Source organism: Daphnia pulicaria, chromosome 2 (assembly GCF_021234035.1).
Source record: "Daphnia pulicaria isolate SC F1-1A chromosome 2, SC_F0-13Bv2, whole genome shotgun sequence".
Classification (NCBI taxonomy): domain Eukaryota; kingdom Metazoa; phylum Arthropoda; class Branchiopoda; order Diplostraca; family Daphniidae; genus Daphnia; species Daphnia pulicaria.
In genome coordinates, this window is record NC_060914.1 from 11,279,840 (window position 1) to 11,296,708 (window position 16,869).

Here is a 16,869-nt window from a genome sequence, read left to right on the forward strand (position 1 = left end):
TTATTTCGCTTATTTCCATTTTCTCTTCTTTTTTTCACGACTTTCGACGTTGCGTCGCACGCGCCAGCGTTTATCGGTTATTCAGTGGAGCGTCGTCAACTCAATCTGTCATCAGCCACCAGCATTCAAATACTCATTATGTATCGATTATTCATTATTCATCCGCCATTTTCGTTTGTACTGTGTGTCCTCGGCGTTTTCCACCGCACCATCGCATCAATAATGACGACGCGCGAGCTGCGCTCGACGACCTTATAGAACTCTCCCGCACCATTTGAGGTGTGTAGGCCTACGACGTTCCAGAAGTCCTCGTATGTCAAACGGAAAAACCGCACAGTCACACAAACTTTTACATTCAGCCGAATAGAACCAAAAGGTCCTTGTATATAATTACGTCAGCGGCAGAATATGATTCTTTTAACTGGACGAATTTTATGGGTGCGTAATCTTGAGGGGTAATAAAGTTACACGCGTCAATTTATATCGGGATGGATAAAATCAGTGAATTGGATAAAAGAGGCTATTGCGCCGACTCGCGCTCTTCTTTTGCCGGTATGTGAGTATGACGTCATTTGCTCTAATCACCACTGTAATATCACTCGGATATCTCAGAGGAATTTTCTAGGAATAAGTAACCGTCAGTAGTATATCTTTATTGCCGATTCGGTAGGCCTATAGTCTATCCATTTAAAAATTGGCGGGATATCCCCTCCCCTTTTACTTGATTAGCAGCGGTCAGCGGAAAATAAATGCAAGTCTGAACACGATTATTGATCACGAAAACAGATTCATAATAATACAAGGACGCCATAGTATAACTTGAATAAGCCTGTGTAGTTGTTTTAAACGCTTTATGGGATTTGTATGACAATTAATCCAGCCCACACAAACCCTGCCTAGGTATACTTTTTCTTGATAGAGCGAAATTTTACAATCTATTGTAGACCTCTATACATGCGGTTAATAAAATGTCATTGCATGTGGTGCCATTATCTAATGGAACTTTTACTCAGTTTAGCTTTTAAATTACTCAATCCAAACAGCGGGATTTAAATAACAATGTTCATTATTTAACCATATCGGATTTCGTATTGGAAAATGCTTAGTCCCGAAATATTAAAATGTAAAAGGCAGATCCCTTCAAATTACATCTTTTTCTGTCGCCGATTTTGAACTTCGGCGCCTATCCCCGACGAAAAGAAAGCAAAGAGAAGTAAGCGTGTCCTGTGGGGAGGGCTCCAACCTCCAACTTGAGATATTTTGGGGAAAGTAGGGTTTTTCTTCAATTTCGTCCATTTAAAACCATTTAATTTTTTCAATTTCATAATTCTGATAAATGAGTAATAACGTTCACACACAACTTTCCTCGCCATTGTCTTGATCGATACAATAGCTAATATAATCAAGGCTCAATTATATCATTGACGCGTATTTTTAATGCCACTCTAATTTAGGAACATGAATCATTTAAATTCTAGAAAAAACTAGTTACAGTTGACAAACAACCGGTACTGGTATAATTGTCTGAGAAGGCTTGTTGATTCGCCTGAGTTAAATTGGATACCAGTACTAGTGTTATTGTAAATTTAAAAGAAAAGTATCCGTACTTAATAAGTACAATGATTCCTTCTGTGGATCACGAATCCCCTCAGTAATAACTATCACATGTGTTAGAATTAACAATAAAAGTCCATATTGACGGTAATCGTTGTCGGAACAGCATGATTTATTGACAATGCTCATTTGTAACCATATCGAATTTTGTACTAGAAAATGTTTTTATGCCCCGAAATATTAAACTGGAACAGAAAACTGCCGTTCCCCTGGCAGATCTTATGGGAGCCCAAAACCGCCACTTTTTCAATATAAATTTTTTTTCAAAATATCAATATATAAAACAGAAAAGAATATCCATATATAATAAAAGAACAAGCTTTTGGGGGAGGAGCCTGTGTCTGTCACGGATAATGTGTCAACACAGGCTCCTCCCCCAAAATGGAACATGCCCAAGCACGCTCAAACAAATCACCACCAGATGTCGTCGCCGTGATGACGCAATCTTTGATGACGCAACAACCAGCATCACCACCAGATGTCTATTGCATCGCCGTGATGACGAAATCGTCAAGTAAGGTACTGGGCAGATTTCCCACGATAAAATCTATAACGGGCAGATGATTAAGCTAAAGCAAATTGCAAAAGAATCCGGCTTTACGCTAGACAAAAGTTCCCCGGATTTGAACGGGGCTCAGGTTACTCGTAAAAACTGATAAAAGGATTATATAAAAACCAAAAAGAGTGTAATATATAAAAAAAAAGTTGATATAAAAAGCAAAAAAAGTCAATATAAAACCCCAAAAAAGTTCAATATATAATCCCAAAAAGTTCAATATAAAAACGGCAGCCACCTAGCGGTCAAAATAATTACTTCATGCCACATCTCCACCCCCTTTATAGCCAGTTTGAATCCAGTAGTACAAACGGGGATTCTTGCGCGATAAGCGCATATTTGAGCATTTTATTTAATCACATAATTAAAAAACAAGTAAGCGCTTCAATAACGCTACTTAATGCGCATCGCTTTAAATTATTATTTTTTAAATTTAATGCGAAGGAAAACGACTGCGGCTGACTGCGGCGACTGGTCAGAGGAGTAACGCGAGCCCGTCTGTTTTTTCCAGCGGTTATCGCTGGTCCGTCCGCTGTTTTCGACGGCTCATTATGAGCGAAAAAAAATCCATTCAAATGTTTTGCGCTAGATCTAGCGCTATATCTAAGCGCGCGTGTCGCTAGCGATTTGTTTGCGATAAACTAACACGCGATGCGCTAAATATATATTTAGCGCAATTCATTGCATCTCATTTTTTTACGAAACGCGCAAGCGCTTGGTTAATTAAAGTAAATGGATTCGGAAAAGAAAACCATTGCGCGACTGGACGAGTAGCGCGTGCCCGTCCATTATTTCAGCGCTTATCACGAGTCAGTTTACTTGTCGTAGCGCTTATCGTCGCCCGTCCGCTGTTTAATAAGGCGACTCGCTGTGCACGGGTTATGCGCGTTTTGTAAATAATACGCATCTTGCGCGCGACACGCTAAATTTTGAGCATTTTATTTAATCTTTAATTAAAAAACGCACAAGCGATTAAATAATTTGAGCGCTTATATCTGGTTCTTCAAGCTGTGTTAGCGCTATCGCCCGTCCGCTGTTTTCAGCGGCTCATTATGCGAAAAATAATTAAAACACATTTTCATTCTAGATCTAGCGCTAAATAAACGCGCATGGCGCTAGTGATCTATTTGCGATTTACTTGCGCGCGATGCGCTAAATTATTTAGCGCAATTCATTCAATCGTAGCATTTTATGAAACGCGTAAGCGTTTTGTTAATTTAAATAAATGGTTCAGGAAAAGAAAACCATTGCGTGACTGGACGAGTAGCGCGTGCCCGTCCATTATTTCAGCGCTTATCACGAGTAAGTTCGCTTGTCGTAGCGCTTATCGTCGTCCGTCCGCTGTTTAAGGCGGCTCGCTGCGCAAAACAATGTCAAAGTTCTAGCGCTGCGAAATCGTAAACTCGCTTATGATAAACTTAAGATTACTTTCGCTCAATGCGCTAAATAGTCGGATTAAGTTCATCACATAAATTACGAAGCGCGCATATAATTTGCTAAAATAAATATTTAGCGCTAGATCTAGCGCAAAATATATTGACTTCATTATTTTTCGCGCTAAATATTTATTTTTGCTAGTTATTTGCGTTTGTAAATTATTTAATGAATTTAAATGCGCTAAATTTGACGCATTGCCTGCAAGTAAATCTTTAGTTAATTATTAGCGCAATGGGCGCTTAAGAAAGAAAGCGCTACATCTAGCGCGAACTATTTAAAATGTTTGGCCCAGCGAGCCGTGTAAAACTTTGGACGGGCGACGATTAGCGCTAATAAGGTAGCGAACGGACTCGCGACAAACGCTAATATGATGTACGGGCGCACGCTTCTCGTCCCGTCTCGTCCATTTGCGGTAATCGTTTACCCTTTCGCAACATTTTATTAAAATTAACGAAACGCTTGCGCGTTTCCTAAATAATGCAATGAAATAAATTGCCCTAAATATAGCGAATCACGCGCAAGTTTATCGCAAACACATAGCTAGTCCCACGATCGCTTCGATAGCGCTAGATCTAGCGCGAAACATTTCAATTAATTATTTTTCACGCAATGATCCGCCGAAAACAGCGGAAGGACCAGCGGAAATAGCGGACGGGCTCGCATTACTCGTCTAACCAGTCAGCGCAGTGGTTTCCCTTTGCATTCAATACAAACAAATAATTTAGAGCCATTCGCATTAAGTAGCGTTATTTAAGCGCTTTCGCTTTTTTAAATATAGGATTAAATAATACGCTCAAATTGAGCACATATCGCGCAAGAAGCGTTAAACATTTATTTTAACGCTTGCGTGTTTCGTAAGTTATAAACGGACTCGAGACAAGCGCTAAAATTATCAACGGGTGTGCGCAACTTGTCCAGTCGCCGCAATCGTTTTACCTGTCGCATTTATTACTTTTATTAACGAAGCGCTTGGGTGTTTCGTAAATAATACAATGAAATAAATTGCGCTAAATATATATTTAGCGCATCGCGCGCAAGTTTATCGCAAACCAATTGCTAGCGCAACGCGCGCTTAGTGCAAATCATTTGAATGGCTTATTTTTCGCAAGCTTATAATGAGCCGCCGAAAACAGCGAACGGGCGACAGCGCTAAAATAGTGGACGGACCAGCGATAAGCGCTTTAAAAAATCGGACGGGCTCACGTTACTCGTCTGACCAGTCGCCGCAGTCAGCCGCAGTCGTTTTACTTCGCTTGACATTTAAAAAAATAATAATTTAGAGCGACGCGCATTAGGTAGCGTTATTTAAGCGCTTGCTCGTTTTTTTATTTTGTGATTAAATGCCCGTTTGTACTACTGGATTCAAACTGGCTATAAAGGGGGTGGAGATGTGGCATGAAGTAATTATTTTGACCGCTAGGTGGCTGCCGTTTGTATATTGAACTTTTTTGGGATTATATATTGAACTTTTTGGGGGTTTTATATTGACTTTTTTTTGCTTTTTATATCAACTTTTTGTTTTTTATATTATACTCTTTTTGGTTTTAATATAATACATTTTCAGTTTTTATACTGAATTTTTTTTTATATATATTGAATATTTTTTATATATATTGACTTTTTTTTGGGTTTTATATTGACTTTTTTTGCTTTTTATATCAACTTTTTTTTTTATATTACACTCTTTTTGGTTTTTATATAACACTTTTTTCAGTTTTATATTGCATTTGTTTTTTATATATTCTTTTCTGTTTTACACAATGATATTTTGAAAAACATTATTATATTAAACAGTGGCGGTTTTGGGCTTCCATAGTTTTGGGCTTCCATAGTTTTGGGCTTCCATAAGATCTCATAAAATTAACATCATATTTTGCCGCCAATTTCGAACTGCAGCGCTACTATGCCCGACGAAAGAAAAGTAGTCGTGTCCTTAGGGCTTGGGATATTTTGGGGAAATCAAAATTTTTTTTTCATTTTCGTCAATTACAATCATTAAATGTTGTAAGTTTGATATTTCTGATAAATGAAAAATATCGTTCACATAATAATTTTTTCGCCGTCGTCGTTTGACTCACGATCGGACATTGCATTGTGTAGAACTTTAATTTTCTGCCTAATACAAAACATAACACTCTTATTTCCTCAAGTTAGTTATTTAAATTCCAGATATTAGCTTCGAAACTTCTACAATGTTAAAATTGAAAAATGGTTGATTAATGTTAAAAGAATTATCAAGCTAACGTTCAAAATGTCCTTCGAAACCCCTCGGCTTCTTTTAACAAGGACGAAAGAATCAAATGTCGGATCGAAAACGGTGGCCATCTTTCCTCGTAATTATAGAGGACTGAGGAGGAAGGGTCACTTTTTTCGGAAAAAGGTGTTTTCACCGGAAATCAATTGAACCTTTCCGTGAATTTATTTTTGTATTAAATTGCTTGACCATCTCTTTTTAATCGCCAATTAGAAACAAATCAGTAGGAAATTCCTGTGAGATATTGTTTGGCGGGATGAAATTGTTTCTCGGCTCCATTTTTCATCAGGATGGGCAAATGATAGAAATTAACAGAAATCCTATTACATTGTATAGAGTTTTCTATACGTATTACAATCAATTTTAGAACCCGTCTACGGATCTATTCCAAATGGCCGGAAAAAAGGGGGGTGGAGTTCAATGGCCGTTGCGCTTTTACATCGTTCGCCATTCCCACCGAAAAAAAAAAAACATTTTCCTTTCTATTTTTTGGCCTTTAAAAAAAAGATCGGGGCTATGCGCTGTCTTTAAATATAGAACCCTCCCTCTCTCTTGTTTATTTTTGTGGTGATTCCTATTCTTACCCCTTCCATCCGCAACGTCTAAAAGATTAAGTTGGAGTAGATATTCGATAAACACACACAGCATTTGTACGGGGCGGAAATAGGTTCCGATGTATCATCAAACAGCAACCTTGGAACTTGTCCAGCGAATCGCTCGCCCATCCATTCGGCCCCTTTTTGCGATTGCATTTCCCCGCACATCTTAGACTGTAAATGATTCGGCATTTTATCTTCGTTGAGCTGTTTGGCGGTTGTTGGCGTCCTTCAATGTGTTATAGATTCACGAAGATGTGCGCAATTCATTCAAATGGATTACGCAAACTGATTTTTTTCTTTTCGTCAATCAAGTCTTTGACGCATTTGAAAATATAAGACAAAAGAGCCGGAAGGAAGACTTTCTAATATTGTGTCTTAAACTAATATTGTGACTTTTTTGTCTTAAAAATTAGACAAAAAATATGTGGAGCGACCAGAACAAACATAATTTCATTTACTTAATTAGTCCTCCCGTAATTAATAATAATAATAATAATAATAATTAATAATAAGTAAATGAAATTATGTTTGTTCTGGTTGCACCACATATTTTTTGTCTAATTTTTAAGACAAAAAAGTTCGAAATCTGTCGTAAAACGCCCGAGCTATGGAGCGGGACATACATACATACATACAGACAAAGTGACATGGCTTTTTTTTTCTGCGTATGCGATTATTAGCTTCGCCCTTCGGGCTCGCAACAAAGCAGAGTCAGAGTTGTTGCTGGATGTTTTTTTTTTCTGTGATTGGACATCACGTGATCACAGAAATATACTGTTGAAATATACCATTGACCTGTCATCAGCAAAAATCTTCAAAATTTTTCAGGTATCATACCATGGTATCGTCACGTGGGTAATAATTTTTGATACTCTTTTTCATGTGACTTGCCCAATTGCTTGTTAACTTTAAATTCTCCTGTTTTTTAAAAATTTGGGTCTACACACATTTTCAACTTTTCCTTACTGCTTACTTAGTTACTTGTTGTTTCTGCAAACATTTTTCGTGACTTCTTTTTATTTGTATTTAGATAAACAACATCCCGTTTTATTGGAGAAACCACCGATGTCGGTTGGGTTACGTAACTCTTCTTCCCCTTTCTTGAAATGTCCTCGTGTATACAGCATGTGTGTGTGGGGATATTCACGAGGACCCCCTTTTTCCCGTCTGCTGTAATTCAACTCTTCAACTGATGGAGCACTTTTGGATGCCTGGCCGTATTTCCCAGGCTTAAAGGTAGAACAAATATTATCTAACTATTCTTCCTGTTGACTATTTGGTGGCTTTGGATGACTTCAAATTGTTACATTGTACAGAGTACTATTATTCCTAAGTTAGGCCGTTGACTGTAACTGTTTTCTCTTTCCGTGTTTGTTTACTCAGTTTGGGTTAAGTAACGCATTTGTAGAATGACTCGGAACGACTGCAGATCAGACTTGTTTTTGTTTTGTACCTCACAACTTTTTGTGGGTAAACAATCAAATTCAAAAAATGTTTGAACTTTGTGCAACTAGAACATTTTTTTTTTTAACCAAGAAGAGCAACCTGTTGTGTCATCACACCTCCTCGTTGCAAGCAAGCATTAGCATAGTCCATTTCGAAAAATAAATTGTTAGAGTAACTCAGAGTCAAATAAGGAAACGAATCCCAAGTATTCGAATGAGCTCTTATTAGTGCAATACAGTATAGACGCACATTAGATATGAGTGGACAAACCGAGTCCAGTCTGAGCACCTGACGTTATTCAAAAGTAGTTGAATATAGATGAGACAGAGAACTGACAGCTGATGTGGATCACAAACGTGAATAGAACAGTATGTATGGTTGTTGCAGTTTGGATAATATTGGATAATATCGGAAATAAAAGATGAGACATCAATGTCAGATACACACACAGACATATCATCTTCTATCGAGAAATTGCCGACTATCAAAAGTCATTTATTTGCATATGATGTGCGTGTCGCTATGGAAACGGAAAATTACCTGAAACTTCTCCGGTATTACATGAACTTAACCTTATAACAATGAACAGAAAGATGTCCAGTCGTTCTCAATACTCCAACCCAATTTGTTCTGTCCTAGAGATCTATTCTAATATTTTGCGATGTATTCTTTACTTTTAATTCTATGGCTCACCATTTCCAACTGCGGATTCTCGTCAACGGAGTTCAATTCCCTCAATGGTCGGCACTTACATGTCATCTGGGTAACACAATGTTAAATTTCCTTCATCTGATTTTCGGTTTCTTGTATCAGTAATAATTACCCTGATTAAAATTTAAATCTTTTGATACGCCAGACAAAATGGAGTGGCAACCCAAAAGGACTGTGGGGGCCACTCAAGGGAGGTGTCGCCCTCGATTTCCTATCTGCTCGCTTAAATTTCACGTGACCAAAACCCGAAATTATTTTTAAATTATTGTTCCAAATGTAATTGTTCATTTTTCACAGGTATGAGATGATTCAAGTGACGGAAAACAATTTCGTGCCGCAAAGAAATGAGAAAGGACTTTTCAGATATTTGTGGGATCAGGTTGAGTCATAAATTGTGCAGAAAAAGTTCACATTAATTCATTCATTATTCGATTTTGTTCGGCAAATTAAATTGACAATTTTTCTTTTTCGCTTTCAAAAAAATTTAGGAATGTGATTTGCTTGTTCATGATGTGCCGTCGCTATTTTACCGCAGTCGAATTGACATGACCATTCCCTGGATTTTCACAAATTACGCTTTGCTTATTCCCGTGGCTGGCGATACGGCGAATATAAACGCCGCCATCAAACCTTTCCAATGGCCGGTATATGCGCACTACGTTTATGCTATAATAATAGACTTCAAAAATAACAATTTGGGGACAATATTATTCAAAGGTTTGGTGGGGACTTGGAATATCCATTGTTTGCGTGATGGCTGTTTTAACTTCATTTCTGTTCTTCTTTCCCCATCATCTACCTACAACGTTGGACTCTAACAGACAAGTGGAAACAACTCGTAACAATTTGGGAAGCCTTCCCGTCACTAAAGAAATATTGGGAAAGCAATATCTTTACGTCATTGGCGTAATACTATCACAAGGTCTTATAACTTTAAAATAATAATAGGCCACAGCTATTTTGCCAAATTATAACATGCGTCATTATAACTCTTTTAGGTGGACTTTGTATGTCAAAACGTTTATCATTTCGGCTGGTCGCTGGTGTTTGGTGCCTGGCCGCTTTTATCTTCGTCCAGGCTTATTCGTCGATCTTATTCACGTACGTTGTGACGCCAGTTAATCTGCCGCTCGTCAATTCCGTCCACGACATTGTTGAACGAAACGATATTCGGTTGTTTCTGAACAAAGGAATGGCCTTAGATGTTTTTACTTCGGTAAGTTTACACAATTTGTTTGACGTGAATAAGGATTACAGTTTTTACTATTGTGTGGCTATTTTAAAAAGGAACCAAACGGGACTGGAATTTTTTTCAAATTGGGCAACAAATTGAAATCCTTCCCCAATTCCGGGAGATGCGTTTTGTCCGAGTGCGCCAGCCAAATTACACCCGGATCAAGAAATGTTTTCGCTCATGTAAAACCATTTTTCAATCGTTATTATTACAAAGTTATTGATGTTAAACTGATTTTTTTTACAATTGATAGGCAGTAAATTATCTCAAGGACGTCATCAAGGAAGATTTTGAAAAGAGCGGGAAATGCAAATTGCAAATAGCAAAAGAAGGTTTCATGCCTATACGTGTCTCATTCGCCCTCCAACACAATAGTCCTTACACCAAAAGTATTAACAAAGGGTATTAAAAGACAAATTTAAAAGTTTAAATTAAATTCTCATACGGACCTTTTCATTTTGTTGCGTTTAAAAAAAGATTGTTGGAATTACAGGAAACTGGGTTGATCGACTTTTGGGATTCGTGGTTCCGTCCTCCGAGAAACCAATTGTTTCCACCGAGAAACCAATTGTCGTCTCTGTCATTGAAAAATTTAACTGGCCCATTTTTGCTTCTCGTCTTTGGCCTGGGTCTTTCGCTTTTGGCTTTTCTGGTTGAGAAAATTTATTTTAGGCTATCGGCGTGCCGGCTGTAATAATTATTTTAACCTCCTCTTTTATCTGTAGTTTAGATGATTTAAAGTTAGCACGTACGTCAATATTGTTGAAGAATAAGACCAATGAGTTTTAATTCTTTGAGTAGTAACCAAAGTGGTTAAATTGTGCTGGTGGTTGATTGCAATAAGTCCTGTGCAAGGACTCCCTTTCAATTCAATATGCTAGCCTATATAACCACAGGGGTGTGTTTTAAGATGCTAAGATAAATAAGTTAGTTCGTTCCGCATGTCGTGCAACGTGACGAAAACCGGTCCTACATAGCGTAGTGCCTCTTGTTTTTCAGCATTTCTATACCAAAATGTTTTGGTTGAAGCCATTTTCCTTATACGTCCTAGCGACATGATGGAAATTCCCTGCACTGATTCAAGTCACAATTTCTTAATGTTCATCTAGCACTTCACTATACTGAAGAAATAACATAGATATTTTTAAGGGAATAATTTCCCTGGTGTAATGTTTAGTTAGTTTACATCCTTGGATTATGAATTGTAGGCACTTGCAAAATCTCTAATCTTCTCACGATTTCTAGCAATTTTTGTAAGTTATTATAAAATAATATTAAAAATCGGACTGTGTAATGTTACTTTTCATCAAACATATTTAACATTCAAAATGCAAATATTTTATTGTGATTTCAGTCTAGACATAATAATTGATTCGCATTTCGATAAGGAGACTAGAGTCGTAAGATGTGTATCAAATGCTAACCAAATGCTGTGACGATTTCAAGCATGTGTCAATGGAAACGACAACAAAACTGAATCAAATATTAAATGGTTGCAGTCCGTCAATCACAGATTCACAGCGCTCGGAAATATTACAAGAAATGAGACATCAATGTCAGATATACACAAAGATATATCGAGAAATTGTCGACTATCAAAAGTCGTTTATTTGCATATGATGTGCGTGTCGCTATGGAAACGGAAAATTAGTTGAAGCTTCTCCGGTATTACATGAACTTAACCTTATAACAATGAACAGAAATATGCCCAGTCGTTCTCAAGACTCCAACACAATTTGTTCTGTCCTAGAGATCTATTCTAATATTTTGCGATGTATCCTTTACGTTTTATCCTATTGCTGATGATGATCATTTCCAACTGCGGATTCTCATCAACAGAATTCAATTCTCTCAATGGTCGGCATCTACGTGTCATCTGGGTAATAACGCAACGTTGAATTTCATTCATCTGATTTCGGTTATCTTATATCTATGTAATTATTTCCCTGATTATAATTTAATTCTTTTGACCCGCTAGACAAAATGGAGTGGCAACCCAAAAGGACTGTGGGGGCCACTCAAGGGAGGCCTCATCCTCGAATTCCTCTCTGCTCGCTTAAATTTCACGTAATTAAAATCCGGCATAGTTTTTAAATAATTTTCCCATGTATATTGTTCATTTTATCCTCAGATATGAAATGATTCGAGTGAACGAAAGCTTGTTCTTGCCGCAGGGAAATGAGCGAGGACTTTTCAGCTATTTGTGGAATCAGGTTGACTGGTTGACTCATAAATTTGAAATTATTTGAATTCTATATATATTTATTACGCTGTCACATTAATTCTGCGTGTTTTGGAAATGAGAAGCGATAGGCCTACATGTTACCCTTTTTGTTCAGCAACTTGAAATCAAACTTTTTGCTTTGAAATAAATTAGGAATGCGATTTGCTAGTTCAAGATGTGACGCCAAATTACATACGTCAAATTGACATAACCACTCCCTGGCTTTTCACGAATTACGCTTTGCTTATTCCCGTGGCTGGCGATACGGCCAACATCAACGCCGTCATCAAACCTTTCCAATGGCCGGTAGGCTATATGCGCACAGCATTTATTACAAATAAAGATAGCACAAGTCAAAAACTTGAGTTTTATTTTGTCTAAAATAACAATAATAGCAATATTGGAACAACTCTCAAAGGTTTGGTGGGGTCTTGGAATATCCATTGTTTGCGTGATGGCGGTTTTAACTTCATTTCTGTTCTTCTTTCCCCATCATCTACCTGCATCGTTGGACGCCAATGAACAAGGGCAAACAAATCGTAAACATTTGGGCCGTCTTTATGTCATTATAGAGTTATTGGGAAACCAATACCTTTACGTCGTTGGCGTAATACTATCACAAGGTAATGAAACTGTCATAGTAGTTAAGCTGTATAATATATAGAGACTAAAATAAAGGATCGTCTTGTTAACTTTATTTAAGGCGCACATTGCGTGTCGAAACGTTTGTCATTTCGGCTGGTCGCTGGCGTTTGGTGCCTGGCCGCTTTTATCTTCGTCCAGGCTTATTCTTCGATCTTATTCACGTACGTAGTGACGCCAGTTAATCTGCCGCTCGTCAATTCCGTCTACGACATTATTGAACAAAGCGACGTTCAATTGTTTTTGGCGAAAGGAATGCCCTTGGAGATTTTTATTTCGGTAAGTTGATGATATACGATTTGATGCTGTTTGACATTTTGAATATAAGGCTATTACATTCATGGTTCGTGGCAAAAGGATCCAAATAGGACTGGACTGTATTTGAAATTGAGCAACAAACTCAATTCCTTTCCCAATTACATGTGCAGTATCAAGTCCGAGTGCATCAGACAAGTTAGTCCTGGATCAAGAAATGTTTACGCGGATGTAAATGATTATCGTTTGTCTATAAATATAGCTTTTTTTTATCGTGGACGAATTTGTTTATGTTAAAAGTGCAACTGATTTCTTACAATTGATAGGCAGTAAATTATCTCAAGGATTTCATCAAGGCAGATTTTAAAACTACCGGGAAATGCAATTTTCAAATGGCAAAAGAAGTTTTCGAGCCTTCGCGCATCTCATTTGGCCTGCAACAAAATAGTCCTTATACCAAAAGTATTAACAAAGGGTAAATGACTAGAACAACAAAAATTTGACTCATTTCTAAAACTGACACATCTTTTCTTTTGATTTGACGCGTTTAAAAAGATTAATGGAATTGCAGCATACTGGTATAATCAACTTTTCGGACTCGTGGTTCCGTCCTATGCCTCCCCAGTGTAACGGACACGCCCCACCAAAACCACCGAGAAACCAATTGTCGTCTCTGTCATTGAAAAATTTAACTGGCGCATTTTTGCTCCTCATATTTGGCCTGAGTCTTTCTCTTTTGGCTTTTCTGGTTGAGAAAATTTATTTTAGGTTATCGGCGTGCCGGCTGTAAAATAATTATTTTAACCTCCTCTTTTGTCTGTAGTTTAGATGATTTAGAGTTGGCACCGGTTAGCACGTACGCCAATAATGTTGAAGAATAAGACCAATGAGTTTTAATTCTTTGAGTAGTTACCAAAGTGGTTAAATTGTGCTGGTGGTTGATTGCAATAAGTCCTGTGCAAGGACTCCCTTTCAATTCAATATGCTAGCCTATATATCCACAGGGGTGTGTCTTAAGATGTTAATAGAAATAAGTTAGTTCGTTCAGCATGTCGTGCAACGTGACGAAAACCGGTCCTACATAGCGTAGTGCCTCTTGTTTTTCAGCATTTCTATACCAAAATGTTTTGGGTGAAGCATTTTCCTTATACTTCGTAGTGACATGATGGAAATACCCTGCACTGATTCAAGTACGTAAAAGTCACAATTTCTAGGGAATTTCCCTAATGTAATGTATAACAGTTTACATCATTGGATCTTGAATTATTGTAGACACTTATCAAATCTCTCAACTCAAAAATAAAACAAAAATAAATATAAACGTTACCCGACCGACTCCCCAATTCTTCTCACGATTTCTGTAGTTATTATATAGACTAATTACTATCGTCTACTGTGTAATGTTATACCTGGCCGTCACATACACATTTAACAATCAAATGTAAATTTCTTATTGTGATTTCAGTCTAGAGTCTCTTATAGACACAATAATTGATTCGCATTTCGAAAAGTGGAGACTGGAGACGTAAAAGATGTGGAATAGTATCAAATGCGAACCAAATGCTGTACATGATGTCGAATTCAAGCAAATGTCCAGAATCGCAGCAGGCAACGAATGCCAGCAAAACTGATTCAATTATAAATTATGCAATTTAAAGTCCGAGTACGTCATAGCCAAATTACATGTGGATCAAAAAATGTTTCTGCTGCGGATGTAAATCATTAGCGTTTGACTAAACAGTTTTTCAAAGCCTTAAACTTTAATTATCTTAAAGGTTAAACTGATTTCCACATTGACGACAGGCGCTATATTTTCTGAAAGACGTCATCGAGGAAAATTTTGAAAAGAGCGGCAAATTCAATTTGCCAATAGAAATTTTTCCTGCATGCGCGTTGCCCTGCAACAAAATTATTTTAAGTGAAATTAAAAACTAATAAAATAAAATTTGGGAAAACTTCTTTTCCCATTCTCCTCGGTTTAAAACAGATTATTGGAACTGCAGCATATACTCTGCTGGGTACTACATATGGTTCCGCGTTCTATGTCACCCCAGGGTAATGGACACGCCCCAGCATCCAAACCACCGTGAAACAAAAACTCGTCTATTTCCATTAAAAATTTAACTGCTTCTAGTCTAAAGTCTTTCTCTTTTAACTTTTCTTGTTGAGAAAATTTATTTTAGGTTATCGGCATTCCGGTCGTAATAATTAATTAACTACACCTGTAGCTAATAATTTTAAACATCTGTGCCACATAATGTCAAAATCATCTTATGTAATAGAGTGAAAATAGCCTTGGAATTGCAGCTTATACGATAGTTGCTTGATTGCAATCCAAGTCCTGTGGGTTCCTATCAAAGCAGCTTAGGTTATATCCACAGGGGTATTGCTATAGTAAGACAGTTGGTCCAGCATGTCGTGCAACGTGACCGAAACCCGCCGAAACCGGTCCCATATAGAGTGTCGCCTGTTTTCCAACATGTTCTATAACCAAAATGTCTAAGAACTTGTTGCTTTTATGATTGCAATACGAATAAGCAGTAGAAATAACTGAAACGCAAATAAGTCTACCAATAACGAAGAAATAATTATGTAATACAGTTTAAACGAACGTGACTTTTGTCGGGCTGTTGTTGTTGTTCGACACATCATTTATAGAAATAGGATGGAATCTCATAGACGTAATTTAAAAAATGCAATTGCCAGCGTTCTATTCATGTTGAAAACAACAGGCTACGTGCAGCCAATCACGCTTTCCCCCTCGAGGGTGCAGCATTTGACGCAACGTGACTAAATATTGAACCGACTTGGCATCAACAACAACATTTTATCCCTTGCGTAAGATTTGAGACATCTACAAATAATTATTGGCATGATGACGCTATAATATATCAGACGTACTATCTATTCCAAGTATTTGTTTACAACCTACGTGTTGCTTTGACGTCATCTGTTTGCGGTCAATTTAAGCTGAATAGTTAATAATCGTGAGATTTTAAAAAAAATATATGTTGGTACTTTGAAAACATTTCAAATCTCCAAAAAATCTGCATACAACTATTCTCAAGAAAACGATTGAATGAATTATTTCTTTATCGATAAACCCAGATAAAAGATGATAGCATCAAAGTGTATGTATCTAGCAAAGATTTACACAACGTAATCTATTAACAAATTACAGTTATTCAATCCCCCAAATAATATGTTTGTGCTAGACCCAAATATTTATACATGTCACTCAAATTATTATGAAATAGTAACACAGGTAACCGTGGTACTGGTAGAACATATTTTTAGCTCTTTCTTCCCAAGTTTAGACGACGTCATCATCTCCATGTGAGCGTGGGTTGACAGCGTGAAAGATTTAGTCCTATGAATTTTTCAACTCACGCTCGCCTGTGCCTGCGTCATCAATCGACGTAGTAGCCTACAGTATACCGCAGTTAACTTATGATTAAATCCATTCCAGTGGAGGAAATAATTTATGTTACATGATCGAAAAGGTGTTGCCAATTATAGCGAAACTCTGACGCACGTAAACTTAGATTTGGAAGATTGTGCAAAACATGTAGTGCAACATATCTAGTCAAACTTGTGGTCCATGTGGATGGCCTCGTGAAAGCGAGTGGCTACTGCTGCTGTAGAAATAATAATCAAGTCCGCAAGTTTTCAAATAAGGACTTTGTGGTCACGTTGCTTCAAGCAAGGCGAACGCTGGCGGTTGTAACGTCACATCAGCATGTCTTGCAACGTGACCGAACCCAACTCTGATGTAGCTCTCGGCTTCCTTTCGGCCCCGTGGCTGCTGCGTGTTATCATCGATCGGTGAAAACAACAGAAAAATAATACAAAATAAAAGAACCCGACTGATAAATACAAACTGGGGGGCGGGCCTCG